Raw genomic sequence first — 25,033 nt, 5'->3', positions numbered from 1 at the left:
TGTGTCTCCCTGTCTCTCTCCCCCTCCCCTGCTCATGCTCTGTCTCTCTCTCTCTCTCTCTCTCTCTCTCTCTCTCTCTCTCTCAAAAGTAAATAAACATTAAAAAAAAAAAAGAATGAGCACTCCAGGATGGCAGGTAGTGTGGTTACTGTAGAACCCCCAGCACCTAAAGCAGTGCCTGGTGCATAATGGGCACTCAAAATATGTTTTCAAAATGCACTGGTGAGTGAATGAGAGGGGAGGGATTCCCACAGGTGGAGGCTGATCCAATCAGGAACTTGGTCATCAGGGAGGAGGCCAAACTGGGCATCTCTCAGCTTTGTCTCTCAGCCTAGTTTTTCATGTCCAAGTGCCAGGAGAACAGGATGTTGTAAGTAAAACTAAGAGACTTCTAGAGACAAACACCTTGCCTGAAGACTCCAGCAAGAGAATGCATTACAGAAGGTAGGAAAAGGATATTCCTCCCCTGCTTCTCCAAAGACCACACACAATCTCTGGCAAGAGGGAGTTCCCTGTGAAACCCAGGCACAGCCCTTGCCAGTGGAGCTGGGTGCTTGGTGAAGCAGCCAGTGGTATGAATGATTCTGAGCTGCATAGCTTTCACTGCATGGGATACTGTTATTCAAATTCAGCAGAATAGCAGGATGCTCTCTTAAAATTTCCTATGTGGGGGCAGGATAGTGGCAGTTTTTATCTGTGTTTTCTCCACCTTGCTGAGTCTAATAGTGCATTCTTGAGGGTCAGAAGACACAAACATAATGATAAGTGGAATTTCCCACTTCAGGAATCCCTGATTATTAGGTATGTGGCCTAATTTGTCCTTGTTCTTACCTCCAAATAGCTTCGTGATACCTCTACAGGTATTCTTATCATTTTTGCCAAACATCATTTCTCAATAGTCAGTGTGATGGCTGCAGATGTTCCTGGACCAGTGGGTCTCTGGATATAAGATGTTCATTTGAGGTCAAGAAGAAAATACTTTCTACCTCATTTTTATCTCTAGGTTATAACAAGAGGTGCTATAGAGGGAAGGAGTCCTCTGAATTGTTTTCTCTTAAAAATGGGATCAGGAGGGGGCACCTGGGTGGCTCGGTCAGTAAAGTGTCTGACTTCAGCTCAGGTCATGATCTCCCACTTCTTGAGTTCAAGCCCCATGTCGGGCTCTGTGATGACAGCTCATAACCTGGAGCCTGCTTTGGGTTCTGTGTCTCCCTCTCTCTCTGTCCCTCCCCTGTTCATACTCTGTCTCTCTCTCAAAAATAAACATTAAACATTTTTTTTAAATGGGATCAGGAGACTGGTGAGCACCCCTCAGAAGTCAAAGTGGACTGAACATGTCAGCTGGACTTCCACATACTTTCTTGGGGCCCTGTGATGGTTAATTTTATGTCAACATGGCTAAGCAATGGTTCCAGTTGTCTGGTTGAATGTTAGTCTAGATGTGAAGGTATTTGGTCGGTGTGATTGACATTTACAGACAGTTGACTTCAAGTAAAGTAGATTACCCTCCAAAATGTGAGTAGGCCTCATCCCATCCATTGAAGGCCTTAAGATATCAAATATCTGAGGTTTCCAGAGAAGACATTCTGCCTTGGGACTGTAACATAGAAATTCAGCCTGGGTTTCCAGCCAGATGGCCTGCCCTATGGATTTCTGACTGGCCAGACTTCACAATTATATGAGTTGATTCCTTAAAATAAATCTTTCTCTCTCTTTCTTTCCTTCTTCCTTCCCACCTTTCCTTTCTCTTTCTACCCCCTCCACACCCATCCTCCTTTCTCTCTCTCCACATACATACATCCTATTGGTCTGTTTCTCTGGAGATTTCTGATCCTGGCAAAGACTCCCTCCTTCACCAACTGTAGTTGGTCTTCTTTGAGTCCTCTCCTTGACTAGCTCTCATCCGTCACCTGCTGAGCCCAGTTTTGCCAAAGAATCCACCCACCACCCCCATAACCAATTACATTCTTCTTCCTCCACCCTTGATATCTAATCAACCTCCTCTTCCTCCACTCTTGATACCTAACCAAGTTTCTCTTAGTAAGTTTCTTAGTAAATCCTCACTTGTTCCTGTTTGTATTTGGAATTGAGTTTAGTCTCTCGTATTGCAATGGTCTCTCTCCTGTTCCCATAGTCTTGAATAAACTCTGTCTTTCATTAAAATTTTATTTATTTATTTATTTATTTATTTATTTATTTATTTATTTATTGAGAGAGAGACAGAGAGACAGAGAGAGACAGAGAGAACAATTGGGGAAAAAGCAGAGACAGAAAGGGAGAGAGAGAATCTCAAGCAGGTTCTGTTGTTGCCAGTGCAGAGCCCAAGGCAGGACTTAAACTCATAAACTGTGAGATCATGACCTGAGCCAAAACTAAGAGTCAGGCACTTAACCAGCTGAGCCACCCAGGCTCTCCTCTGCATGGTCATTTTTAACAAGCATCCACTGAGTAATTTCTCTGTAATAGTACAGACCCCCAAATCTAATGCTGGTTATAGAAATTTTATAATATTGGAAAATCAAACTTAGTTTCTCATATGGTTGCTATTTCCTGTGTTCCTACAGCAATCAGAAGTGCTAAAATCAAGAACAGCACATAGGCTTGCCTGAGGTGCAGCAAGCAGGGGGAGGGGAGAGACTACGTTTTACTGCCTCCACTCCGGTGTGGTACAGAATGGAAGGTGGTAGCTCTAACAGATGGGAACACTTCTGAATCCTTCTGGCTCATGTGGGTAAATCAGACAGCTGGCTGTGATCTGGTGTGAGGTAGGGCCCAGGAACTGAAGAGCAGTACTGTCTACTTACAACAAGCTTCTTTTGTGTCTAGATGTCCTTTGTGAGGACATATACAAGACCCACGGGGACTTCAGCAATATCAAATTGTGAGGAAGATTAGGATGCCAGATTAGGCTATCACAAGACTGGAGAGCCTCTCTAGAAAGCAGCTGCTGATCCACAGTGGTGGGTAGCAAGTGCTCATCTGGCTGAGAGAGGCACAGTGACAGCTGACACATTAAACAGATAATGCCATCCTTCTGACAGTCGGTACCCACATAGGAGTGAGCTCAGCTGTCATCTCAGGGTATAAGAGCCTCTTCCCCTAACTGATAGACAAAGACCACAAGATCCAGGTGGGGATCCAGGCCAGACAAGTGCCAGCAGAAAAAGTGAGTTGGGAACCAGGTCAGATAGACAAGGACAAGAGGAGGGGTGGCCTGGGATTCGGTGGGCACCTGACAAGAGGCTCAACTGTGGCACAGCTGGTGGTTGAGGACATGATGTCCTTCTGTGCTAGCTGGAAATATTTCAGGATGTGGGTGGGGCTGCCTCTGCAGAGGAGTGTCACTGACACTTCAACGGGGAGGATGTGGGGCAGGGAAGTGCAATCCATCCTGTCTTTCCAGCTCTACTTTGGGGAATATGGAGACATGCTAGGGAGTGTCTCCTTTTTATTATCAAAACTTTGCAACTTTGCCTTCAGTGACCTGCATTACTGCACAGTAATGATAATAATAATGCTACTAATAGCCAGATTTTATTGAATACTTTCCATAGGCCAAGCATATAACACTCATGATTGTATACAATCAGCCCTATTATTCCCATTTTACAGATGGGAAAGGTGAGGCTTATAAAATTAAGTAAATGCCCCCAAATTACACAGCTAGTGGAAACAATGTGAATGCAAACAATCTAAGCTGATGCTTAACCACCATACTATTATCTTATCACAAAAGGATCTTCTCTAAGTCTGTGTATTGCTGAACGACCGTATCTCAGGCTTCAAGGTGAGCTCCTATTCTTAGTTTGTGAAGCCCATTCTATTCACTAGGGACCTAACCACATGCCAGAAGATGGATAGGTTGCTGTTAAGCACTGGCACTCTTAAGTCACTGTCCTTGGGGTGCCTACGTTGGTTATGCGTTCAACTTGGCTCAGATCATGATCTCATGGGTCGTGGGTTCGAGCCCTGCGTTGGGCTCTGTGCTGACAGCTCAGAGCCTGGAGCCTGCTTCCAATTCTGTGTCTCCCTCTCTCTCTACTCCTCCCCCCCCTCTCTATCTCTCTCTCAAAAAATAATAAACATTTAAAAAAAAAAGATGTTTAGGTCACTGTCCTAGGACATTGTCAATCCACATCTTCAGGGATGACATTTCTCCCACTGAATAGGCATGTAGCTACTTGCTGGCTCCCTCTAGCATGAAGAGGAGCTCCCCTGAAGGCTGAGGAAGTGCGTATGGGGGGACCAGCATCCCCTGGCTTCAATCAGAGCACTATAATAATAAATAATCAAAACTATGACCTAATCAAATACTCTTTAGTTCTTCACAGGTAGACCAAGGGTCTGCAGTACTATTGAATTTTTGGAATAGCAGCATCCAGACCATAAGGAGCTGGAGCTTTGGACTGAAAGAGACCTGGAAATAAATTCTTTCTCTACTGCTGGAGCTGACTCACAGGGGCTTGAGAGAGCCAACTGTGTACAACCGTTCCCAACTGTGGTGGTAGCATGAGCTTAACCATGATGGGAATATTTACCCCATAGAACTAGGTAAATACTAAAAATCAGGGCTTTCAAAATTGTTCTAGAAATAAGGCTTATGAGCACACCACCTGCCCAGGCTGTCAGAACAAGACATAGGCAATGTCAAAGGCTCTCATTTCCGTGTCTGGTTTTTAGTCTGTGGTTCTCTGGCTACCTCTATACCATCCAGGGGAAATGGGAATTAACATGATTGGTATGTCAGTTATCTATGACTGCATAACCAATTGCGCTGAAATTTATTGGCTTAATGCAATAGTATCTCTCATAGTTTCTTTGGGCCAACAATTTGGGAGAGGCTTGGCTGCATGGTGCTGGCTTGGGGTCTCTAACAAAAGTGCAGGCAAGACGTCAGCTGGACTTCCAGCTGTCTGCAGCGAGAGCTGGAGGATCTGGGCAAAGTTTATTCACTCACATGGCCAGTAATTTCATTCTGGCTATTGGCGGGAGGACTCAGTTCCTGGTCCCATGGACTTTATCATAGGATTGCTTGAATGTTTTCACTGTATGAGAGCTGGATTCCTTCTGAATGAATCCAAGAAGGCAAGATAAAAGCTACGATGTGTTTTAATAACTTAGCTTTGAAAGATTCAAATTCTGCACTTCCACAATATCCCATTGGTCACACCGCAGCCCTATTCAGTGCAAAAGAAGACTACACTCTTTTGGGTGTAAATATCAGTAGGCAAGAATCATTTAAGGATCTTGAAGGCTGCCTCCCAAAATTTGTATAGAGAAATTGCAATTTTCTCACGCAGGAGGACTGATAGCACATAATGTTCTCCTAAATCTCACAGCTACCTGCCTGATATCTGCAGCAAATAGGGTTTTATTCTGCACAATAAAAAAGGGTGAGGGCCGTTGGATGGGCAAACAAATGACAGTGTCTGCCACACTATACACTCTCCAGACAAGAAACCCTTCTTGTGCCCACCATTCAATTGGCCTCTGCATGTTTTCTCTCAGCTTATTAACCAGAATAAATTGCTCTTCTGTCTTTTACACTTGGTTTGCACAAGCCAACTTTGTGTCTCTCTGATCAAATAGCCTTTTCATGGGGTGGGGCTGGATCTCTGAACAGAGAGCAAAGGAAAAAAAAAAAAGGCTGATGTGCAAAACAGAGTTTCTTTGCCTCTGAGGAGACAAGGGTAAATGCTTCTGCCACATTTGGCCTGATCACAGGTGTATAATTCCAAAGCTGCTGCTTGCTCGGTTAATATCCAGGTTGAAGGAAAATGTTCTGTGACTGATCCCTAGACAGTTGTCTTTGGAAGTATTGGAAACATTTTCAGGGCAGTGTACAAGGAAGGCAGGAGAGGTATTTTCTATAGCAAAGTATCTGTGGTTATTAACATTTGATTCCTTTATAGTATAAATGGCATAAATGAGTTCCAAGGTAAGAAGGTATTGTACCCTTCACATCACATCTGTGCTTTTCACTCAAAACTTTAATATGAAGAGCTCAAAACAATATGTGTTTAATAAATCTTCACCTTGTAGAAAGATTTGGATAAAGCAGGTGCCACGATTCCCCTCCAATGCCCAAATTGAAGACTTAGATCCCAAGATTCTCAAATAGAAAATGTGATGTGTCTTCCTCCTAACAGAGATATAGCTGGGTCTGGGACAGAATGCGTTGAAAGTAGCTGTCTTTGTTAATTAGATCATTTGTCCTATCCACCTATAATGAGTGTACTGTGTAGAAAATCACACCATCCACAAGATGTGCCAGACTCCATTGAGCCATTTGTGATGGGATCACTAGATAGGCAGATTAAAGGACTGCTTTGTCTGGACTTCAGCAAGGCATGAGGTGTGTACCTCCTAATTACCACGAAGACAGAAGTGAGGGATGGGGGTCGGATGGCAATGTCATAGAGATAGTCATAATTGGTTGTTTTGAAAGGGTCCCAAATGACAATCTCTATTGACTTGAAAGTGAAGCTCCCTTTCTCTTCGTAGAAACTGTTAAATATGTTCTTGTCAAAATCCCTTTTAACATGGGCTTTTGCAGAGCAAATGCTTTTATTTTGATGTAGTCAAACTTATAAGATTTTCCTTTTATAAATTGCCCTTTTTATGTCGAGTCTAAGAACATTTTGCCTGGCTCTACATCCTATAGACTTTTTCCTAAGTTTTTTTTTTTCCCTAAGATATTTACAGTTTTACATTTTATCTTCATGTCCATGATCCATTTTAGGCTAATTTTTGTATGGAAGTGACACTTAGGTTAAGCGTTATTTTTATTTATTGTTTGTTTGTGCCTAGGGCGTCTGATTGCACCATTAATTTATGCTTCTGCATCCTCATCAAAAATCATCTGGGCAGGGGCGCCTGGGTGGCTCAGTGGGTTAGCATCCGACTTTGGCTCAGGTCATGTTCTCACAGTTCTTGAGTTCGAGCTCTCTGCTGTCAGCGCCTAGCCTGCTTCAGATCCTCTGTCCCCCTCTCTGTCTGCCTCTCCTCCGCTTTCTTTCTCACTGTCTCTCAAAAATAAATAAACATTTAAAATAAAAGTCAGTTGGGCATATCAGCGTGGGTATTTTCTTGGGTTCTCTGTTCCGTTCCACTGATCTATGTGACTATACTTTGGCCAACACTACACAGACTTGATTTCTGTAGCTCTATAATAAGCCTTGAAATTGGGTAAATGGATTTCTTCCAGTTTATTCTTTCCTTTCAAAAATGTTAAGGCCTTTCCACATAAAATTTTTAAAAATCTATATCTAGAAGCAATTTTGCTAGGATTTTAATAAGAATTGCATTATACCTATGTATCAGTTTGGGGAGAATGAACATCTTTACTGTGTTGAGTCTTCCAATTTATGAACAAGATATGTTTCTCCATTTAGATCTTTTTTTTTTCCATTTCTTTCATCATCATTGCACAATTTTCAGCATGTAAGTCCTATATATGTTTTGTTAGATTTACACCTAGGTATTTCATTGTCTTTGAGCAATTGTAAATGGTATTATATTTTAATTTCACATGCTAGTTGTTGATGTATAGAAATAAAATTTATTTTTGTATGTTTTCCTTTTATCCTACAGTCTTGCTTGAACTTACTTGTTAGTTCTAAGAGTATATTCGTACATTTGCTGGAATTTTCTATGTAGAAAATTTATCATCTGAAAATAGAGGCCGTTTTACTTCTTCCTTTCCAACCTGTATGCTGTTTATTTCCTTCTCTTGCCCTTATTATACTGGCTAGAACTTTTTTTTTTTTCCTGGCTAGAACTTCTAGCATTATATTGAATAGGGTTATGAAAGCAGACATCCTTGCTTGGCTCATGATCTTGAGGAGAAAACTTTTGTGTTTTTGCCTTTAAGTACGTTAGCTCTAAGTTTTTTAGATGCTCTTTATCAAGTTAAGGAAGATCTCCTTTATTCTTATTTTTCTGAGAGTTTTTATTATGAATGGGGGCTGAATTTTATCAAATGTTTTTTGTCTACATCTGCTGATAAGATTACATGATATTTATCCTTTAATAGTCTAATCTGGTGGATTATAATGACAGATTTCCACATATTGAACAAGCCTTGTATCTCTGGATCCCTCTTGGATCATGATGCAAAATTGTTTTCCTGTATAGTTGATTTCTATTTGCTGATATTCTAAGGGCTTTCACATCTGTATTAATGAGATACATTGGTCTACAGTTTTCTTGTTTTTTCTTTGTCTGGTTTTGGTATCACGGTAATGATAGTTTCATAAAATGAACAGAGAAGTCTTCCCTTCTCTTCTATTGTCTAAAAGAGATTTGCATAGAATTGGTGTTAATTCTTTTTTAAACATTTGGTAGAATTCTCTGGGTCTGAAGATGTTGTTTCTGGGAGATTTTAAATTCTAAATTCAATTCCCTTAATAGTTGTAGGGCTATCATCTGTCTCATATTTGATGAGTTGTGGTAGTTGGCGTGCTTTTTAAGGAATTGGTCCATTCCATCTATGTTGTGAAATTTATGCTTATATAGAGTTTATATAGAGTTGTGTGTAGTGTTCACATATTACTGCTGCTATCTGCAGAGTCTGTAGTGATATCCTTGTTTCATCCCTGATATTGATAATTTGTGCCTTATTTTTTTTATTCTTGTCACTCTTATTAGAGTTTTGTTAATTTTATTGATATAAAAAATCTGTTTTAGGGGCACCTGGGTGGCACAGTCGGTTAAGCGACTGACTTCAGCTCAGGTCATGATCTCACTGTTCATGCGTTTGAGCCCTGTGTTGGGCTCTGTGCTGACTGCTCAGAGCCTGGAGCCTGCTTCAGATTCTGTGTGTCCCTCTCTCTCTGCCCCTCCCACACTCATGCTCTGTCTGTCTCTCTCTCAAAATTAAACATTAAAAATTTTTAAAACTGTTCTATTGATTTTTTATATTATTTTTCTGTTTCAGTTCATTGATTTGGTTCTTATCTTTATTATTTCCTTCCTTCTGCTTATTTGGGGATTATTTTGCTCTTCTATTTGTAGATTCTTGAAGTGAGAGCTTAGATAAGTGAGCTAACACCTTTCCTCTCTCTTTAAATTGAGATATAATTGACATGTAATATTACACTCATTTCAGATATACAACGTAATGACTTGATATATGTATATACAATGAAATGATCACCACAATAAATCTAGTTAACATCCATCACCACACACAATTACAGACTTTTTCCTTCTGCCTAGAACTTTTAAAATCTATTCTCTTAGCAACTTTCAAATATACAATACAATACTTTTAACTATAGTCACCATGCTGTACATTAATTTCCTGTAACTTACTCATTTTATAACTGGAAGTTTGTACCTTTTGACCACCTTCACTCATTTTGCCCACCCCTCTCCCCTGCCTCTGGTACACCCCAGTCTGTTCTCAGTATCTGCAAGCTTGGTTTGTTTTCTTTTAGAATTTGTTTTTTAAGATTCCACACACAAGGGGAGGCATCTGAGTGGCTCAGTTAGTTGAGCATTTGTCTCTTGATTTTGGCTCAGGTCATGATCCCTGGGTTGTGGGATAGCGCCCTGCATGGGACTCTACACTGAGCTTGGAGCCTCTTTAAGATTCTCTATCTCTCCCTCTGCTCCCCTCCTCCAATGGTATGCTCTCTCGCTCACACGCTCTCTCTCTCTCTCTCTCTCTTTAAAAAAAAAAAAAAAAAGGTTAAGATTCCACATATAAATGACATTGAGATTGTTTGGTACTTGTCTTTATGTCTGACTTGTTTTGCTTAGCATAATACCCTCAAGATTTCTCCATGGAGTTGTAAATGGCGAGATTTCCTTCTTTTTGTGGTTAGGTAATATTCCATTGTACATATACCACATTTTCTTCATGCACCCATGATGGACACTTAGATTGTTTCCATGCTTTGGCTATTGTAAATAATGCTACAATGAACACAGGGGTGCAGATATGTTTTTGAGTTAGTGTTTTAGTGTCCTTTAAATAAATACCCAGAAGTAGAATTTCTGGATGATATGCTAGTTCTATTTTTAATTTTTTGAGGAATCTCCATACTTCTTCTTTTCTAATAAATGCATTTAATATTCTCAATTCCACTCTCAGCACTGCTTTAGCTGTGTCTCACACATTTTCATATGTTGTATTGGGTTACATGCCTTTTTAAAATTTCCCGTAAGACTGGGTGTTGTATGGAAACCAATTTGACAATAAATTTCATATTTAAAAAATAAATAAATAATTAATTAAAAATTAAAAAATTAAAAAAGACTTCCTTTTTGGTTCATGGATCATTTAGAAGTGTTCTGTTTAGTTTCGAAGTGTTTGGAGATTTTCCTGTTATCTTTCTGTTACTGATTTTTAATTTGATTCCATTGTAGTCAGAGGACATACTGTATATGATTTTAATTACTTTAAATTTGTTAAGGCTTCCTTTATGGTATATGGTATATGGTATATGGTATATGGTCTACTTTGGTATATGTTCTGTGGACACTTGAATAGAATATGTATTCTGCCATTGGTGGATGGGATATTCTATACGTGTTGACCAGATACGTTGTTTGACGGTGGTGTTGAGTTCTTCTATATCCTGGCTAATACTCTATTTCATTGTTTTCTCAATTATTGACAGGGAGGCATTGACGGTTCCAGCTGTAATTGTGTATTTTTCTAGCTTTCTTGTCAGTTTAATCAGTTTTTGCTTGCCATATTTTATAGCTCTGTTGTTTGGTGCACAAGTGTAGAAATGCTGTGTCTTCTTGGGGAATTTATACTTTTCTTATGAAATAAAATTCTTTTAACTCTGGTAATTTTCTTTGCTCTGAAATCTATATTATCTGACATTAATGTAGCCACTGCTGAACTCCTTTGATTAATTTTTCCTCTGTTCCCTCCACTCTGCTGTTGAGCCGATCCACTGAACTTTTCATTTTAGTTATTGTATTTTTCAGTTCTAAAATTTCCATTTGGTTTTTCTTTATATCTTCTGTTTCTTTGATGAAGTTTCCTAATTTTTTTATTGTTTCAAGCATGTTCGTCATTGCTTCTTGAAACAGTTTTATCATTGGTGCTTTAAAATCTTTGTCTAATAATCCCAACTTCCTTCTCGTCTTGGTATCAGCATCTGTTGACTATCTTTTTAAATTCAATTTGAGATCTTCCCAGTTCTTTGTATGATGAGCAATTTTCAACTGAAACTTGGACATTTTTATATTATGTTAGGAGTCTCTGGATCTTACTTAAATCTGTTTTATCTGGCTTTCTTTAGCAGAGGATGGTGACACCTCCTCATTATTTATAGGTGGGAGTACAGGTTTTCTTTCCGGCCTCTGTTGATGTCCAAAGTGAGGAGAAGGCTCTACATTGCTGCTGTGTAGAGATTGGTGTTTAGTCTCCTAACATGTTCTCCACTGATACTCTGGGGTTGATTTATCTGAGGAAGAAAGTCCTCGTTCCCTACCCGATCTTCCCTGACACCATCTTGGTGGGGGGGTAATAAAGTACATTGTTACAGCCTCACAAGAGTGAAAGTATAGCCTCACTTCTCAGTTTTTCCTGGTGTGGGTGGGGAAGGGGCCCATAATTTTTTCCATGGTGTTTGACTGAAGGGGTGCAGTTTGTCTAAAGGTTTTCTGTTTTGCTAGGCTATGCCTTTCCTATAAATTTGGCTAGAAAATATTGCAATAATTTTGGCAACTAGACTTACAATGGCGATCATTTCATAACGTATGTAAATGTCAAATCACTGTGTTGTACACCTGAAACCAACATAATATTGTATGTCAACTATACTTCAACTAAAAAAAAAGACACTGAAAGGTCAAAAAATAAAAATGACTGTGAAAAAAATGTGTTCACTTGTAGAACAAACTTGCACTGAAAAATGGATGGACGAATGGGGCTTGGATTGTGTGAACATGATGTGAAGCCTTTGTAGAGGAAAGGAAGACACTAGGAAGGAGTATAAGAGTATAAAGTGGCACGTCCCTGCTCTGGAGAGGCATTGCTTTGGGACATGATTGCGAACCAGTTATGCTCAGGGACTGGAGAGCTAGGAAAAGGACAACTTGTGTCCCTTCCCCAGGGAAGCCTTCCTGGATCCCCCCTTTAACTTGTAACTCTCCTCTAAGCTCCCAACCACTTTCAATTCACATACCATAAAACTAGGATGTATGGTAAGATATATATTGAGATATAATTCACACACCATAAAATTCACCCTTTTAAAGTGTAGGAGTCAGTAGGTTTTAGCATATTCACACAGCTGTGCAATCAATAACACTATCTAATTCCAGAGCAGTTACAATATCCCCAGAAGAGCCCTGTATCCATTAGCAGTCACCCACCATTCCATGCTTCCCCCCAGGTCAGGCAACCACTAATCTACTTTCTGTGTCTCTGTGTTCGTCTATTCAGGACATTTCCTATATGTGAAGTAATACATAACATGGTCTTTTGTGTCTGGCTTTTTCTACTTAGCATAATGTTCTCAAGATTCATCCATGTTGTAGCATATATCAGTACTTCATTCCTTTTTATGGCTGAAGCATATTTCATTGTATGAATACACTACATTATTCATTCATCAATTGATTGACATTTGGGTTGTTTTCACATTTTGGCTATTATGAATAATGTTGCTGTGAACATTAACGTACAAGATTTTATGTAGAAATATGTTTAAATTCTCTTGGGTATATACTTAGGAGTAGAATTGCTGGGTCACATGATAACTATATGTTTAATATTTTAAGGAACTTCTAAACTATTTGTTAACATGCTGCACCATTTAGCATTCTCACCAGGAATGTATGAAAGTTCCAATTTCTGCACATCTCTGTCAACACTTGCTATAGCCAATCTTTTTTATTATAGTCATCCTAGTAGGTGTGGAATGATATTTCATTATGGTTTTGGTTTTAATTTATCTAATAACTAAAGAGCTTGAGCATTTTTTCATGGAATAATTTGCCACTTGTATATCTTCTTTGGAGAAATGTCTATAAAACTTCTTTGCTGTTTTAAAAAATTGGGTTTTTCTGTCCTTCTATTGTTGAATTCTGAGAGTTCTTTATATATTCTGGATACCAATCTCTTATAAGATATATGGTTTGCAGATGTTTATCCTAGTCTGCAAGATGACTTTACTTTCTTGAGAGTATACTTTGAAGCACAAAAGTTCTTAATTATGAAGTCCAATTTGTCAATTTTTTGTCGTTTTTGCTTATGCTTTTGGTATCCTATCTAAAAAAACAGTACTTAATCCAAGGTCACAAAGATTTATGTCTATGTTTTCTTCTAGGATTTTAATAGTTTTAGCTATTACATTAGGTCAATGGCCTCTTTTGAGTTGATTTTTGTAGATGGAGTATGGTAGAAGTCCAACTTCATTCTTTTGCATATCCTGTTGTCCCAGCACCATTTATTGACTATTCTTTCCTTTTTTTAAAAAAAATTTTTTTTTAATGTTTATTTTTGAGAGAGACAGAGTGCAAGCGGGGCAGGGGAGGGGCAGAGAGAGAGGGAGACACAGAATCCGAAGCAGGCTCCAGGCTCCCAGCCATCAGCCCAGAGCCCGACGCAGGGCTCGAACCCACAAACTGCGAGACCATGACCTGAGCCAAAGTCGGACGCTCAACGGACTGAGCCACCCAGACACCCCTATTCTTTCCTTTTTCAATTACCCTGACATCATTATTGAAAATTAGTTGATCATAAATGTAGATTCAAATGGTCACTTGACACTGACAGCGGAATTCATGACCTTTGCAGAAGTCATTAGGTGCACCAACCTTTGCCCAAGGGCCCATGACCATGCTCACTTGGCTTCAGACTCAGCGCCCAGGACTACCTGTGGTGGCCGCATGACCAAATGAACACCTTAATCTGCTCAGGTTTTTCAACCTAGAGGTTTTCTAAGCTGAGGTTGACCTATCACTAAACAGGACAGCATACTTCAATCACATGACCTAAGTTCGACACTTCCCAGATGTAAAAAAATATAAATAAATAAAAGCTAGTTGATCATACATAAATGTAAAAACCTCTTTCTGGACTTGATTGTATTTATTGATCTATATGTCTGCCCTTATGATAGTAGCACACTGTTTTGATTGCTGTCACTTTAGAGTAAGTTTTTCTTTCAATGTTTTATTTATTTTTGAGACAGAGAGAGAAAGAGAGAGAGAGAGCTTGAGTGGGAGAGGGGCAGAGGGGGGAAGGGGGACAGGGGATCCAAATGGGGACTTAGTGCTGACAGAAGCAAGCCTGATGAGGGGCTCAAATTCATGAGCCATGAGATCATGACCTGAGTCACCCAGGCACCCTAGAGTAAGTTTTGAAGTCAGGTAATGTGAGTCCTCCAACATTGTTTTTTTTTTTTTTTTTAAGTTTATTTATTTACTTTGAAAGACAGAGAGAGTGGCAGAGGGGCAGAAAGAGGGAAAGAGAGAATCCCAAGCAGGTTCTGTGCTGTCAGAGCAGAGCTTGATGCAGGGCTCAGCCTCACAAACCCTGAGATCATGACCTGGGACCAAACCAAGAGTCAGTCACTTAACCGAATGAGCCACCCTGGTGCTCCGAACATTGTTCTTTTTAAAGATCATTTTGGGGGCGCCTGGGTGGCTCAGTAGGCTGGGCGTCCCACTTCAGCTCAGGTCACGATCTCACAGCCAGTGAGTTCGAGCCCCGCGTCGGGCTCTGGACTGACAGCTCAGAGCCTGGAGCCTGTTTCAGATTCTGTGTCTCCCTCTCTCTCTGACCCACCCCATTCATGCTCTGTCTCTGTCTCAAAAATAAATAAACGTTAAAAAAAAATTTTTTTTTAAATAAAGATCATTTTGGTTGTTCTGGGTCTTTTGCATTTACATATGAATTTTAGGATCAGATTATAAGTTTCTGCAAAAAATCAGCCAGGATTTTGATAAGGATTGCAGCAAATCTGTAGACTAATTTGGAAAGTATTGACACTTGAACAATGTTAAATTTTCTAATCCATGATTATTGCCTGTCTTTCCATCTACTTGGGTCCTCTTTAATTTCTTTCTAAAGTTATTTATTTGTTTGTTTATTTATTTATTTGAGAGAGAATGAGTGGGGAGAGGCAGAGAGAGAAGGGGACCTCTTTAATTTATTTCAACAATATTTTATAGTTTTCAGTGTATACATTTCATACTTCCTTTAATGAATTTATTCTTAAGCATTTTTTTTAAATTTCTGATACTACTATAACTGGAGTTATTTTCCTAAGTTAATTTTCATATTATTTTCTGTTAGTATATAGAAAATCAACTGCTAATTTTATTTTGATCTTGTATTCTGCAAACTTTCTGTATTTGTTTATTACCTCTGATAGTTTTTATTTGTGTGTATGTGTGTATGTGTATGTGTGTGACACCCTTAGAACTTTTATATATGAGATCCGGTCATTTGCAAATAGGATAGTTTTACTTTTGCCTTTCTAATCTGGATGCATTTTACTTCTTTTAAACTGCCTAATTGCCTTCCAGTACAGTGTTGAAGAGAAGTTGGGAGAGTGAACATCCTTGCTTTGTTCCTGATCCTAGGTGGAAAGATTTCATCCTTTCACCACTAACTAAGATATTAACTGTGGGTTTTCATAGATATACTTTATCAGTTTGAGGAAGTTCCCTTCTATTACTAGTTCATTGAGTATTTTTATCATAAGAAGATCTTGGCTTTTTGTTAAATGTTCATTCTATGTCTATTAAGATGATGATATGGGGGCTCCTGGGTGGCTCAGATGGCTGAGTGTCTGACTTTGGTTCAGGTCATGATCTCACTGTTAGTGAGATCAAGCCCCATGTTGGGCTTTGCACTGATAGCATGGAGCCTGGTTTGGATTCTCTGTCTCTCTCTCTGCCTCTCTCCCACTCACACTCTTCCCCTCTCTCTCTCTAAAAATAAACATTAAAAAAATTTTAAAAGATTATCATATGTAGATCAATGTTTTTCATCAAAGTTGTGAAAATTTTGGCCATCATTTCTTCAAATATTCTTCCTGCCCCCCCCCCACTCTTGCTCTCTCTCTCTTTCTGGAACTCCCATTATGAACATGTTGATATTCTTGATGGTGTCCCACAGGTCTCTAAAGCTCTGTTCATTTTCTTAATTCTTTTGTCTTTCTATTATTTACAGTACAAAATGTCCAGTGGTCTATCTTCAAGTTCACCGATTTTTTTTTTTTTTGCCTGCTCAAATTTGTTGTTGACCCCCTCTAGTAACATGTCAGTTACTGTATTTTTCAACATTAGAATTTTTTATTTAACTTTTTAAATAATTTTTTCTTTTTTTTTTAACGTTTATTTATTTTTGAGACAGAGGGAGACAAAGCATGAACAGAGGAGGGGCAGAGAGAGAGGGAGACACAGAATCTGAAACAGGCTCCAGGCTCTGAGCGGTCAGCACAGAGCCCAACGCGGGGCTCGAACTCACAGACCATGAGATCAGGACCTGAGCCAAAGTCGGATGCTTAACCGACCGAGCCACCCAGGCGCCCCAATAAATTTTTCTTTATTGATATTCTATACATGGCAAGACATTAATCTCATAGTTTCCTTTAGTTCTTTGAACACGTTTGAAATATATGATTTAAAGTTTTTGTCTAATGGGGTGCCTGGGTGGCTCAGTCGGTTGAGCATCTGACTTTGGCTGGGGTCATGATCTCACAGTTCATGAGTTCAAGCCCGGCGTCAGGCTCTATGCTGACAGCTCAGAGCCTGGAGCCTGCTTCGGATTCTGTGTGTCCCTCTCTCTTTGCCCCTCCCCTGCTCCCCTGCTCATGCTCTGTTTCTCTCTCTCTCAAAAAAATAAAACTAAAAAAAATTAAAAAAAATAAAGTCTGTCTAGTAAGTCCAACATGCGAACTTTCTCAGTTTCTATTGATCACTTGCTTGCCTAGGTATGGGACATACTTTCTTGTTTCTTTGCGTGCCTTATAATTTCCCATTGAAAATGAGATTCAGGGAAGTTTCCTCAATAAACACTTCGTGGATTGTTGGATGATTTTAGTTAATCCAGGGTTATGAAAACACTGATTTTCTAATTCTTTGCCGGTGTTCTCATTGCTTTTGTGGAGGAGAAGATTTTCAGTGGCCCTTAATTCCATCATTCCTGCTGACACACCATGGCATTTTGAATTAACCTCTATTGTAGCACTTGTAACAAGTGGTGTGTATGAACTACTTTGTTTCTCTGCTAGGCTGTGAGCATCTAGAGGGAAAGGACTGTGTCTTATTCACCTCCTTATCTTTCCCTTCCAGAGTAAATCTGGATGCTTGATAAATAGCAGGCTATTGTTGAAGGACGAGTGATTGAACCCCCAAAGAAGGTAACCACTGAGAAAAACTTTATGTTGACTTGCGATGCTATGGCTTTATTTCTTAATCCTAGAGTATCCTGGAAAAACCATTTTGCGTTTGTATTTAGACAGTTCTGGGAATTTCTATCCAAATTGTGTCACATTTTAATAGTGCCCTGAAGCAGTTTTCATAATCATTTAGAGCCTTAGTTTTCATATATGCAATGAGGATAATAATACTTAAGATCATAATATTGTGATCCTAGTATGGTTCAGGGGATTAGATGGGATGACACACGTAAAGCCCATAGTATAGTATAGTATCGTATAGTATCAGGCAGTGCTGCTCATGATTATGAGTGTTTATGATTCTTGCCTGTCCCAACTCCAGGAAACTTTAATCATTTCCTGTTCAACTTGAGCAAGGGTTTGGCAAATCCACCTGCTATCAACAACCGATGAACAATGCTTTCTTCAGCTCCCTCATGCTGGAGCTTCCACAAAAGCCTCTTTTGAAACACAGGCAGGCAGAACAACCAGGGCACTTCTTCCATGGAGCTCATGCACTAACAGAGCTATGAACAGGAAACATCTGATGCTTATAGCGCTGGCCAGTTGTGGAGACGGACTGTGACGCAGCTTTCTTGGAGGACTGGAGGCTTTAAAGCTGGGGAAGGTAGGAAAACCCAGGACTTACCTAGAAAGGGAGGCAACCCACAGATTCCTGAAAACCAAAACAGAGCAGTCGCTAGAACTTTCAGGATGATGGTCCTGGGGGAAGCGGTCAGGGGACGGGTTATGCTAGGATCTCTCTAATTTACTTACACTTCCTAGTATGGCTTTTCTTTAAAAAGAATAAAAAAGACACTATTTTTAAAGTTTGAAAACAACTAACCTAACTCAAACCAGTTATTAGACAGATAAAAATGCAGACGAGTAAAATTCAATGACTCACCCAAGGTCAGACAAGAGGGAGCAGCAGAGCTCCAAGGTGAATGTTGGTCTGACTGGGAGCCCAGGGTTCTTTCCATCTTATCTGCTGTGACCCTGTTAAGTCACCTTACAGAGAACTCATTGAAAAAGACACCTAAGCATGTGCTGTCTGAAGTCATGTACATCTCTTATCTCCAAGAATAATTTATCTGATCATAGATACTTGGATCTATAGAGTTTAGAGGCTAAATTTAGAATCAAGAGGGTGGGATCCAAACATAAGATCTGCTGTCATCAGTTAACCTGTGTGAATGTCATTGTTTTCATCTAAAAATTGGGGCTCCAATCCCCTTCCTATCTCCCTCCTCTGGTTGTTCGAAGTATTACAGAAATAAAAGATGTGAAAAAGATTTTTCATTCTAAATTTTTTCATTCACCTGTTCACTGAGGTCCTCCATCTATCCCCTTAGTAGCAGAATACTGGTGTTCCATGGCTTTATTTGGTTTAGAGAATCACTAGCCCTAAACCTCTCATCAGAATCGTAGGCCACCCATCTCTTCATGCTAATCTTTGGGCTAGGAGTTAGGGAGAGACTATAACACTGACTTGAAGTTTGTCACTCTGTCCCACACCTAGGGGATGTCATGTGATGTGAGTGACTCCACCCAGGACAACTCCCTTTAGTTCCTGCTCATGTTTACAAATGTTCACCGGACTCAGATAGGTGACTGGACTCAGATAGGACTTAGATATTCTTGAGTATCTAAGAGGCATCTGGGTTTTTTTTCCCCTCCAAGTCTGTTGGTTTTCCCCATCTTAGCATGACACCTCCAAAAACTTAGGTGTCATTCGCATGTTCTTCCATGCCTTCAAACCCAATATGGTTTACAGTAACAGAAGTTATAAATTGCTCCTCAAAATCCATGTGGTTCTTCCTTACTATGTAGCACCTATGCCATTTGGGTAGGATTGATCACACCCATACCTTCATTGGTCCAAGACAACTAAGATAATTTCATCCCTTATCCATGCTGATTGTTTCCAGTAACTCCCATCTAAGCTAATCAGTCCACTGTCAGTGGAGGTACAGTGGGGGTATTAAGCCGACTCTCTGATCTCCCAATCACTCAATCCCAAGATCAAGATTTTTGTTTTACAGTTGTTGGAAATGATGCCTGTCCCTGCTCCATGCAAATAAAACCATCTTACAACCATGTATGTGTCTTGCTCTTGCAAACATGTATGGAGTCAGCATAAGGATAAATGGATACACAAAGGGTGGGGGACAGATGAAACAGGACTGAGAATCAGAAAAATAAGGCTAGAGGCCTGATCAAAGCTTGCCTTAAGCCCACCTGCATCATAGTTTTCATTTTTATAAGTCTGTAAGTTGGTCCTATTTTCTGAATAAAATTAAGATTGGGTTTGATTGTTACCTAAAATCAAAAGAATTCAAACTAATAGACTTATTCAAGCCACTAGCCAATTGTTATATTTGCTTCCAAAACCATACATCGTATCTGTTCACTTCTTAACATTACCACCATCACTTTCCTACTTTCAAGGATTAAAACCTTTCAAAGACTTTAAGTTGTTCTTTTTTTTTTTTAATTTTTTTTTCAACGTTTATTTATTTTTGCGACAGAGAGAGACAGAGCATGAACGGGGGAGGGGCAGAGAGAGAGGGAGACACAGAATCGGAAACAGGCTCCAGGCTCTGAGCCATCAGCCCAGAGCCCGACGCGGGGCTCAAACTCACAGACCGCAAGATCGTAACCTGGCTGAAGTCGGACGCTTAACTGACTGCGCCACCCAGGCGCCCCTTTAAGTTGTTCTTAAACAAAACCCTAAGCGATCCTTTCTATCAACCACCTTCCACCCATCCTACATTGGGCCCCTCCCTGCATTCCTATTGCTTCTCCTTGACTCCATCTGCTTTAGCCTCACAAATCTTTCTGTTTCTTGAACAGCCAAGCCCTATCCCACTTGCTGTTCCCTTTGCCTGGAATGCTCCCCGCCCCCCGCCCCCCCAGTGCCTTATTCTCATCCTTTAAGTCTTTGTTCAAATATCCCTCCTCAGAGGTGTCTTTCCTGACCACTCTCCCAATACCTTCCTATCTTATCCCTTGTTTATTTCCTACAGAGTGCCTATCACAATTTGTAATGATCTTACACACTTACTTGTTTATTGTTGCTAGAATGTAAGCTGCTCATGAGGACCCTGTCTTGTTTAAACTGTGTCCTGGCTTATAATTAGGCTCAATAAACATTTGTCAATCAACACCCAAGAGCTGCTCAGCAACCTGAAACCCTTAGGAAGGTATTGCCAGAGCGCCACCCAGTGGTGGGCTGAGGTCTGGCATGGAGGTCAGTGGATCTCCACAGTCACTGGCATGGCTTTCAACATGGGTCTCAATCATCCACCCCAGTCAGCTGCTGGGAAGGGAAGGCCAGGCAGTTGGGATCACGTTATCGTGCTCTGCTCTGGCCGAACACAGCACAGCTTCAGTAGCAACAGCTTTACTTGAGAGCTTGTTAGAAATGCAGAATCTTGGCCCCACCCCAGACCTCCTCAACCAGTCTTCACTTAACAAGATCCCAGGTGGTGGTTTGCACGTTATGGTTTCAGAAACCAGGCTCTCTACCACCTTGACATGCACTGCCAGCACTGAAATCTGAAAGTCTCTGATCCAGGAAGCTTCCTCATGCACTGTATGAATTTAAGCAGTTTGTTTAACCTTTTTATGCCTTAGTTTCTCAATTACTTATAAGACCTGACCCTATTATCTTATAAACGATATCATGGTAATAAAACAAAAAGCCTTGGGCTGAGGATCTCCTGCTGAGGTCTATGATCGTTGGCATTTGGGGAATTAGTAACAGAAAGATGAGAGCAAGCTATAGGACAAGATGGAGGTGAAGGAAAAAAAATGTGTGTATATATTAATATACATATGTGCACATATATCAATATGCATGTGTATATATTACATATGCACAAGTGTGGTAATGTGCATATGTCATGTACATGTGTGTATATATTATATGCATATTTGTATATATTACGTGTGTATATATATTAATATGCCTATGTGTGTAGTATGTTATATGTGCACATAAAACAGGAGAGAATGGCCTCAGAGATGACTCAGAGTAAATCTCAGCTAAATCACTCTTTGTAAAATGGGATATCCATAACACCCTCCCCCCATCAGTGGTTTTTAATCCTGGTTGTGCATTAGGATCACCTGGGAGCTTTTAAAAGTCTCAAGACCAGCCAGTTCTTCAGACCGATTACATCATTGTCTCTGTGGGAGAGACCCAGACATCCGCAGTCTGTAAAGCTCCACCATGCTTCCCAAGCTCTAAGTGCACACCAATTACACTTGGTGGGGGGGTTGTTGAAAAGCATATTTGGATTCAGGAGGTCTGGGGTGGGGCCTGAGAGTCTACATTTCTAACAAGCACTTGGGTAAAACTGATGTCTCTGATCCAAGGACCACACTTTGATGAATCACCAAGCCCCAGATGATTCAAATGTGCAGACAAGTGTGAGACCTATGTTTCTGAGGATGTGTGGGAAATTAAATGAGGTAGTAGGTTTGATTCATGTTGCATATAATCGTCACACAGTCATCATAATTTTCCTGAGTGTACCCCTTTGTTGAGTGACTAATAAGAAAAATCAGGGGATAGCAGGGAATAGCTGAAAGGTCCCTGACAGAGGGAATCTAATATTTGTTGACCATCCACTGCGTGCCATGTGCTTTAAATTATGCCACCCTGGTGAGTCCATTTTGGTGGAAGTGGAACAATTTAGCCATAAGAACCTTGCTCCAACTTGGTCACACACTGAATAAAAGGCAAATCCTGGATTCATGCCTAGGTCTCTCCAATACTCAAACTTTACTGCTTTTCAAGCTGCCTTGCTGCCTCGCACCTAGAAGAGCAAAGGACTTGCATGCGTTTCAACAGCTGCAGAGGGAAGGGCAGCTGGGCTGAGGAGTCCTTGCAGGGAGACAATGGAGGCCATTGTAGGAGCAGCTGGATGGATGGAGGAAAGAACAGGTGGACAGTGTCGGGGCCAGGGAACAGCTCAAGGGGCAAACAGCAAATTACCTCAACCCAGAGGAGAGAGAACATTTAGGGATTGTGGTTTTGGCCTTCACGCAAGGCTTTTCCAGCATTCGTTACCTTAGTAACACTACCATCACCAATTGCCATTCACAGCACATTTGCTGAGGCTTGAGCTGCTTCTCTGGGCACAGAAATTGTGAGTTATTGTGAGAAATTATGATAAGACAGAGGCAAAACCTCGAGCCAGACCTCTTAACCAAATCCTATGTGCAGGAAGACTTTGGAGGTCTACATTTGCTAGACTCCCAGTCACTGCTCTGTAAGCAAAGAAAAGGGGAATTCTGCTAGGGCCATCTGGGCGCGCGCGCTCTGGCCAAGGGGCATGAAATTTCTTTTCCTTCAAGGAGAGATGTGGAATCATATCATCATTTGAGGTAGAAAACAACTACACATTAGGCTTCTGTACCAAGAGCAGAAAAGGAAGCTTGCCTGAGATCCTGCAGGAATCAAGAATTCACCCACGTGGCCTCACCAGGAAACTCCCAGGCTCTTCAGAAAGGCACCTCCAGGGCTGCCGCGCAGGATCAATTTATCATTGAGTTAGCACTGCCACCTTGTGGTAGAAGCTAAGCACTGCGCTGTCCTAACCTGCCCAGGATTTATGCCTATCAGATCTTTGCTTTTTTCCCGCCCTCCTTTTCCTCTCATTTAGCTTATATGACAGGACAGATAGTAATGATATTTACAGAGATAGGGAAAATAATACTGGAGGCAGTTTTGTGGGAGGGAGAGTAAGCTTGTATTTGAGCAAATTGAACCAGGAGTGTCTCTAACAGGGAAAACAACAGAAATCCTATCGATTCCATGGCAAGGAGAAAGATACACATAAATTAGGCCTGTTACCTTGCTATTGAATTTATTTCTCTTTGTAGAAAATTTGCAAAAATCCCCTTACTTTTGAGCAAAAATATAGACCATAGTTTAGGCTATAGTCATATTTCCTTTTTTGCTAATCAAATCGGGCACACAGTCCCTCTCCTCCCCAGAAAAAAAAAAAAAAAAATGGTCCCAGTGGGGACTTTGAGGGAGGAGACCAGAGACTGTACATTCCTATACCTCAGAGATAACTGGCTATTTTGTTTGTGACTTTAATGTAAGTCCATTTGTCAGGAGGCAGAGCCATCTTTCCCAGATGGGGTGGGTTGGGGAATATTATTCTACTGTACTTATATTCCTTTGCAAAAGTCAGCTCTGAAATAAATGGATCTGAGAATGGTAGATAATCTTAGAAAACAAATTTTGTGCCTTATAAATTGAGTTTCATACAATTCCAGGTTCTGCAGAAGTGAGACTGGGTGAGTACTCTGGGTGCTAGGGAGCAGTGGCACCAGCCAGGCACTCCATCCCCTCTGCTGTCATCTGTTTCGAACAATGAGCTTTGGTGCAACATTGTATTAGTCTGCTATGGCTGCTGTAACAAAATACCACTGGCCAAGAGGCTTAAGCAACAGCAATTTATTGTCTCATAGTTCTGGAGGTACAAGTCCAAGGTCAAAGTGTCATCAGGGCTGCTGTCTGGTGAGAGCTCCCCCCTAGCCATGCGGACATCCATCTTCTGTGTCCTCACACGGCCTCTCCTTGATGCATATGCTCAGGGGAGAGAGGAGAGAGAAAAATCTCTGGTATCTCTTCTTACAAAGACACTAGTCCTGTTAGATCAGGGCCCCACCCTTATGACCTCAGTTAATCATGTCTGTGAAGACTATCTCCAGATATAGTCACGTTGGGGGCTAGGGGGGGCTTCAACATATGAATTTTAGGGAGGACCAAAAACATAGGATCCATAACACGATCTTGTTTGAAAAAGAGACTTTGGATAGTGTCTGAAAATCTTCTGCCCTTGTCAGAGCCTGCTCAAATTGAGAAGATTGGAACGGATAGGCCCGAGAGGGCTCGTGATTGACCCAGGGCCACCCAGGGAGGGGATGGCAGGGCTGGAGCCTCGTCACCACACACGAGGGCACGCATGTGGCTCTCCTCCCCTGTAGGTTACATTTTAAAAATAATGGCGGCACGTGGGTTACCGAGTCAAGCCACAGAAACTTGGAAAATACGGAATGGGGCTGAAATGCTCCCCGTTTCAATTCTGTTGAAACACATGATTAAACCACGTGTACAGTGACACTCAGAGGACATGTTTGATTTGTCTAGAATGAGGGAAAAGAGTTTAGTTTTGACATAGAGACTTGCAGAGATTCTGAGAAAAACTTCTGGGTGCTGTTGCGAATGCTTATTACTGTGTCTGGTTCCACTTACTTGGACACAGCGGGGCCCTAATCTCTGCTTTTGACATCTTAGCCACATTAGCACAGGTTTTACTCACAAAGGCCAGGAAGAGATATGAGGGCTGAGGCGACTGGAGAGGATCTCAGGCCCAAATCACTCCGTCAGCACAGTGACTCAGACACAATGTCTCCTTGCCCTTGTTTCGCTGCCACCATGGGGTCCGGTTCCCCTGGCATGCAGGAACTTGGGGACAGCATGATGGCACCAGTGGTGGATGGTGTGGGTTGGGGGACCGGGCTGGCATGTCCCGCAAAGCCCATGGTGTCTGTGTGGGGGCAGCAGGGCACTGTCCCTACTAGTGGCAACAGGGGCCACATACGTGAACAGAGGAAAGAGACCTGGGGCAGACGCTGCTCAGCGG

At 41.0% G+C, this 25,033-nt stretch overlaps 1 protein-coding gene across 1 annotated transcript in view; it reads left to right on the top strand.

Annotated features, from left to right (window-relative positions):
* The first annotated feature begins 354 nt into the window (after positions 1–354).
* LRIT1 (leucine rich repeat, Ig-like and transmembrane domains 1) overlaps positions 355–25,033 on the top strand; it is a 53,648-nt gene continuing 28,969 nt past the window's right edge. Inside the window, exon 1 of the mRNA XM_019813404.2 lies at positions 355–444. The gene's annotated coding sequence lies outside the window, so the exon portion shown is untranslated. The remainder of the gene's footprint in view (positions 445–25,033) is intronic.

The sequence above is a fragment of the Felis catus genome, chromosome D2 (genome assembly GCF_018350175.1).
Source record: "Felis catus isolate Fca126 chromosome D2, F.catus_Fca126_mat1.0, whole genome shotgun sequence".
NCBI classification, from domain to species: Eukaryota; Metazoa; Chordata; class Mammalia; order Carnivora; family Felidae; genus Felis; species Felis catus.
This window is presented reverse-complemented; position numbering and strand designations above follow the sequence as displayed.